The following is a 5,759-nucleotide window of genomic DNA, read 5'->3' on the forward strand; positions in this document are numbered from 1 at the left end:
ATATTAGAGACTCTTAGAGGATTATTGTGATTTTCACTAGCTGTGATAATGGTAATATTGAGGATGTACTTATTTTTAGGAGGTATGCACCACAGTATTTAAGGAGAATATAATGAGGTCTGCAAATTGCACATCAAAAAATTAATAAGGGGGGCCGGTGCCGTGTGCAGCGGGTTGACGCCCTGGCCTGAAGTGCCGCATCCCATAGAGGTGCTCGTTCGAGACCTGGCTGCTCCACTTCCAATCCAGCTCTCTGCTGTGGCCTGGGAAAGCAGTGGAGGATGGCCCAAGTCCTTCGGCCCCTGCACCCATGTGGGAGACCCAGAGGAAGCTTCTGGCTCCTGGCTCCTGGCTGCTGGCTTTGGATCGGCGCAGCTCTGGCCGTATCGGCCAGTTGGGGAGTGAACCAGCGGTTGGAAGACCTCTCCCCCCTCCCCCCACCTCTCCTCTCTGTGTAACTCTGACTTTCAAATAAATAAATAAATCTTTAAAAAATTAATAAAGAGCCGGCGCCGCAGCTCAACAGGCTAATCCTCCGCCTTGCGGCGCTGGCACACCGGGTTCTAGTCCCGGTCGGGGCGCCAATCCTGTCCTGGTTGCCCCTCTTCCAGGCCAGCTCTCTGCTGTGGCCAGGGAGTGCAGTGGAGGATGGCCCAAGTGCTTGGGCCCTGCACCCTATGGGAGACCAGGAGAAGCACCTGGCTCCTGACATCGGATCAGCGCGGTGCGCCGGCAGCAGCGTGCCTACCGCGGCGGCCATTGGAGGGTGAACCAACGGCAAAGGAAGACCTTTCTCTCTGTCTCTCTCTCACTGTCCACTCTGCCTGTCAAAAAATAAATAAATAATTTTTTAAAAAAAGAAAAAAATTAATAAAGAAAGAGAGGAAATAAGACAAAATATTAACAATTGTTAAATCCAGGGGGTGTTCTATACTCTTCTTTAAACTTTGAAATTTTCATGATAAAATGTTGGAAGATGGGATGAGATATGACCTTTATACTGCAAACTAAGAAAGTAGGACATTTCAGTAATTTATTCAAAAAGGTCTTTTGAATGCTTATCATATGTGAGGCACTTATATATGAAGCTCTGGATATACATTGGTGAGTAAAACAGTAACAGGCTCTCCTGCAGGTGCTGTGCAGTATTACCCAGGGTCTCCTTTTAAGGCTGAAGGATTTGTCCCCCCAGCTTGTCCACTGACAGCCCACTTCAGTGATGTCATGACTGAAGTCATGTTCCTTTATCCACACTCCTCCTAGTGGCAGGCTGCCCCGAATGACTGGTCGATGTGTTCGTCACCTCAACAAGGGATGACTCTGAACAGTCACCCCAGCTTCAGAACTCCCTGTGGGATTGGCTGAGGCCTGGTTGTCACTGGGCCACAGCTCACATTCTCTTCCTGCCCAATCTTGCTTCCATCCCTCTCTGTCTTTAAGATTTAATTATGTATTTATTTAAAAGGCAGGGTGGGGCCGGCGCCGCGGCTCACTAGGCTAATCCTCCACCTTGCGGCACCGGCAAACCGAGTTCTAGTCCCGGTCGGGGCACCGATCCTTTCCCGGTTGCCCCTCTTCCAGGCCAGCTCTCTGCTGTGGCCAGGGAGTGCAGTGGAGGATGGCCCAAGTCCTTGGGCCCTGCACCCCATGGGAGACCAGGATTAGCACTTGGCTCCTGCCATCGGATCAGCGCGGTGCGCTGGCCGCAGCGCGCCTACTGCGGCGGCCATTGGAGGGTGAACCAATGGCAAAAGGAAGACCTTTCTGTCTGTCTCTCTCTCACTGTCCACTCTGCCTGTCAAAAATTTAAAAAAAATAAAATAAAATAAAATAAAATTAAATTAAATTAAAATAAAAGGCAGGGTGGGAGAGAGAGAGAAAGAAAGAATCTTCCATCCACTGGTTCACTCCCCAGCCTGGGCTGGGCTAGCCTGAAACCTGGGGCCAGGAACTCTGAGTCTCCCACATGGGTGGCAGGGACTCAAGTGTTTGGACCATCATCTGTCGCTTCACAGGTACATTAACAGGGAGCTGAATCAGAAGTGGCATAGCCAACTGCTTCTAGCCTTTTGGCTAGGATCAAGTGCAGAAGTGGCATAGCCAAGACTCAAATCAGTACTCCGATTTGCAATACTACGGACATCCCAAATGGCAGCTTAACCCGCTGTGCCACATGCCCACCCCTTTCTGTCCCCACTTGAGAGGCCTGGATGAAGCTCTTGGTTCCTGGCTTCAACCTGGCCCAACCCTGGATGTTGCAGCTATTTGGGGGAGGGGACCAGCAGATGAAGATCTTTCTATCTCTATCTCTTTCTCTCTCTGAAACTCTGCTTTTCAAATAAATAAAATGAATCTTTAAAAATAAATAAATAAATATTAAATGTTCCACTATTACCACCACCAGAAACCATTGTTGAGACTCAGGATAGCGCTGTCCCTTGAAGATACCAGCTAGCCACTTGGCGGCAAGCTGACTATATTGGACTCTTTCTACACTGGAAGGGGAAGCTGTTCCTTGCAACAGAAATAGGCAGATACCCTTTTTATGGGTTTGCTTTCCTGCCTGCAGAATATCAGCCACCATGGCTATCCAACGACTTTTGTTGTATTTGATCTTCCAACACGGCATTGCACGTGTTCTCAGACCAAGGAACCCATGTCATAGCAAGCAGGATGGAGCAGCAGATCCATGACCATGGAATACGCTGTACCTGTCAGAGAGTACACCACACAGAAGCTATTGGCCCTGTGGGCATGGAAGAGCCTGTTGAAAGCTTGGCTGAAGTGCTGGCTTGAAGAGGTCCCCCTGTGAGGATAAAGTGCTCCCCTCCAGCATGCAGCAATGCCCTAAATCAATCACCATTCCAGGGTGGGGTGTCCCCAACAAGAGAATGCCCAGGAGCAAGATCCAGGGGAGGAGGCAGCAGTGTCCCCATTCATGATCAATCCCAGGGAACCACTTGGGAATTTTCTGTGTTCATCCTCACAGTTGTAGGCCACAGGTTCAAAGCTGTTGGTTCCCCAAGGGGGAACATTTATACCAGGAATGCAGCAACAATCTTCAGTGAATTTTGAGTGACATCACCATCCAGGCACTTCGGTCCACTCATGCTGAGGACAACAGGAAGAGGCCAGAATCTTGGATAGGGTATTTGATTCTCATCATCAAGAGGCAGTGGAGGGTTTGGTGCTTTGGCATAGCAGAATCTAAATCTGGCCTGTCCTGCAGTTAGTCTAGTCTACAGTTACTAATAAAGAGTGTGGGAGACGCGAGCCTTCTAGGAACAGGTCCAGGCCATCAGCAGGTCCATTCCGCCAGCCTTAGGGCTGTGTATGCCAGCGCCAGCCTCCCTGCAAGCCAATTCTGTCCAGGAGGTGCGAGTTACAACAAAGCAGCCAGCTCCTTGTTAGAGCAAACAGACATTCTGCCGCTCACTCGCATCCTTTGCTGCTGTGGTTGCTCCCTGTTATGCTCGTGGTTCTGTAGCCCCTTGAAGTATCTGTGCTATGACACAGGCAAGAAAAATCTCATCATGCACCCATTGCAGCTGTTTGGATAGCTAAGGTATAAACATTTGAGGGGCTAGAAGTATCTAGAAGTTGTATAGAAACAAATAATACAGCCAACTTCAGGACATGGCTTGAACTACACTAAGACATGTGTGAGCCCTCACCCTAATGGTAGTGGGTGGGTGTGTGGGTGGGGGGAGGGGAGAATATGTGTGTTTGGGCTTCTGTTTTTTTATAAAATGAATAAGGCAACAATAAACCATAACAAAGAAAGGTAAGCACCCTAAGTACATACATATATGTACTTATACTTTACAGATGAGGAAATTAAGATTTTTGACATGCTGAGTACTGTACCTAAAACCACAGTCAATAAAGGGAAGAATTCAAACTCAGATCAGGTCAGTCTAACTCTAGAAAGCAGATTCTTTATAAATCTCATAGCAATATGACTAACACTCTTTTTTATTGCAAAATACTTAAGTCTTTCTTAGTTGTGTGAGGTATGATGATTTTAGAACTGTAAGCAGTCCAAATGCACAATTTTATTTCAATTTAAAAAAAAAAAGACTTATTTATTTATTTGAAAGGCAGAGCAACAGAGAGAGAGAGGGAGGGAGAAAGAGCGAGATCTTCCACCCAATGGTTCACTACCCAAGCAGTCACAACAGTAAGGACTGGGCCAGCCCAAAGCCAGGAGCCCATTCGGGTCTCCCCCATGGGTGGCAGGAGCCCGAGTACTGGGTCATCTTCTGCTGATTTTTCTGGCTCATTATCGGGGAGCTGGCTGGGAAGTGGAGCAACCAAGACTTGAACCCTCACTCCCGATATGGGATGTCGACCTCGAGGGTGGCAGCTTAAACCTCTGTGCCATAACACCGGCCCTCCACGTATCATTTTAGAGATGAGGAAATTGAGATCCAGAGGCAGAATATTCTAGTGCAGGTCAAATCACTGCAGTGGAAATAACATTCCCTAAAGAAAACGTAACCTTGACAACCTAAAACTTATGTCATCCTTTCTAAAAGTTAACTTCCTAAACAACATGGCTTAATGTAGTTAAATGCAAGAATTTGTTTCTTGAAGTTTGATTTCCCTGGTCTTGTCTTGAGACCTGGAAGGAAGTACTACACAGAGAAAGCCTGCCACCATGTGGTGGGGCCAGAATCTAGCATCCCTTAAGTGGTTCCTTCTCATTTGTTTTGTTGCCTCCAGTTTATTTACTAACCGACCTAATAAGAAATGCATATCTGGGGCCTATGCTGTGGTGTAGCAGGTGAAGCTGCCGCCTGCAGTGCCAGCATCCCATATGGGCACCGGGTCAAGTCCCAGCTGCTCCTCTTCCGATCCAGCTCTCTGCTGTGGCCTGGGAAAGCAGTAGAGGATGGCCCTTGGGACTCTACCCGCGTGGGAGACCCCGAAGAAGCTCCTGGCTCCTGGCTTTGGATCGGCGTAGTTCTGGCCGTTGCAGCCAACTGGGGAGTGAACCAGTGGAAGGAAGACCTCTCTCTCTCTCTCTCTCTTTCTGTCTCTCGTTCTCTCTGTGTGTAACTCTGACTTTCAAATAAATAAATCTTTAAAAAGAAAAAAAAAGGAAATTAAAAAAAAAGGAATGCATACCCAGCTTTGGTACACAGTCTGTAGGCTTAAGTAGTATATATATAATTTCAAGATTCAGCTCTTCATCTGGGTCTGGAATTACTGCACTGGAGTGACCAAGGTTTACGGTGGGACCCAGTCCCATTCACAGAGCAGTACTTTGGTGCTCGTTCTTTTTTTTTTTTTTTTTGACAGGCAGAGTGGACAGTGAGAGAGAGAGAGACAGAGAGAAAGGTCTTCCTTTGCCGTTGGTTCACCCTCCAATGGCCGCCGCAGCAGGTGCTTCTCCTGGTCTCCCATGGGGTGCAGGGCCCAAGCACCTGGGCCATCCTCCACTGCACTCCCTGGCCACAGCAGAGAGCTGGCCTGGAAGAGGGGCAACCGGGACAGGATCGGTGCCCCGACCGGGACTAGAACCCGGTGTGCCGGCGCCGCTAGGCAGAGGATTAGCCTAGTGAGCCGCGGCGCCGGCCTTTTTTTTTTTTTTTTTTTTTTTTTTGACAGGCAGAGTGGACAGTGAGAGAGAGAGAGACAGAGAGAAAGGTCTTCTTTTCCGTTGGTTCACCCTCCAATGGCCGCTGCGGCCAGCGCATCTCGCTGATCCAAAGCCAGGAGCCAGGTGCTTCTCCTGGTCTCCCATGCGGGTGCAG

This window comes from Lepus europaeus, chromosome 6 (genome assembly GCF_033115175.1).
Source record: "Lepus europaeus isolate LE1 chromosome 6, mLepTim1.pri, whole genome shotgun sequence".
Lineage (NCBI taxonomy): Eukaryota > Metazoa > Chordata > Mammalia > Lagomorpha > Leporidae > Lepus > Lepus europaeus.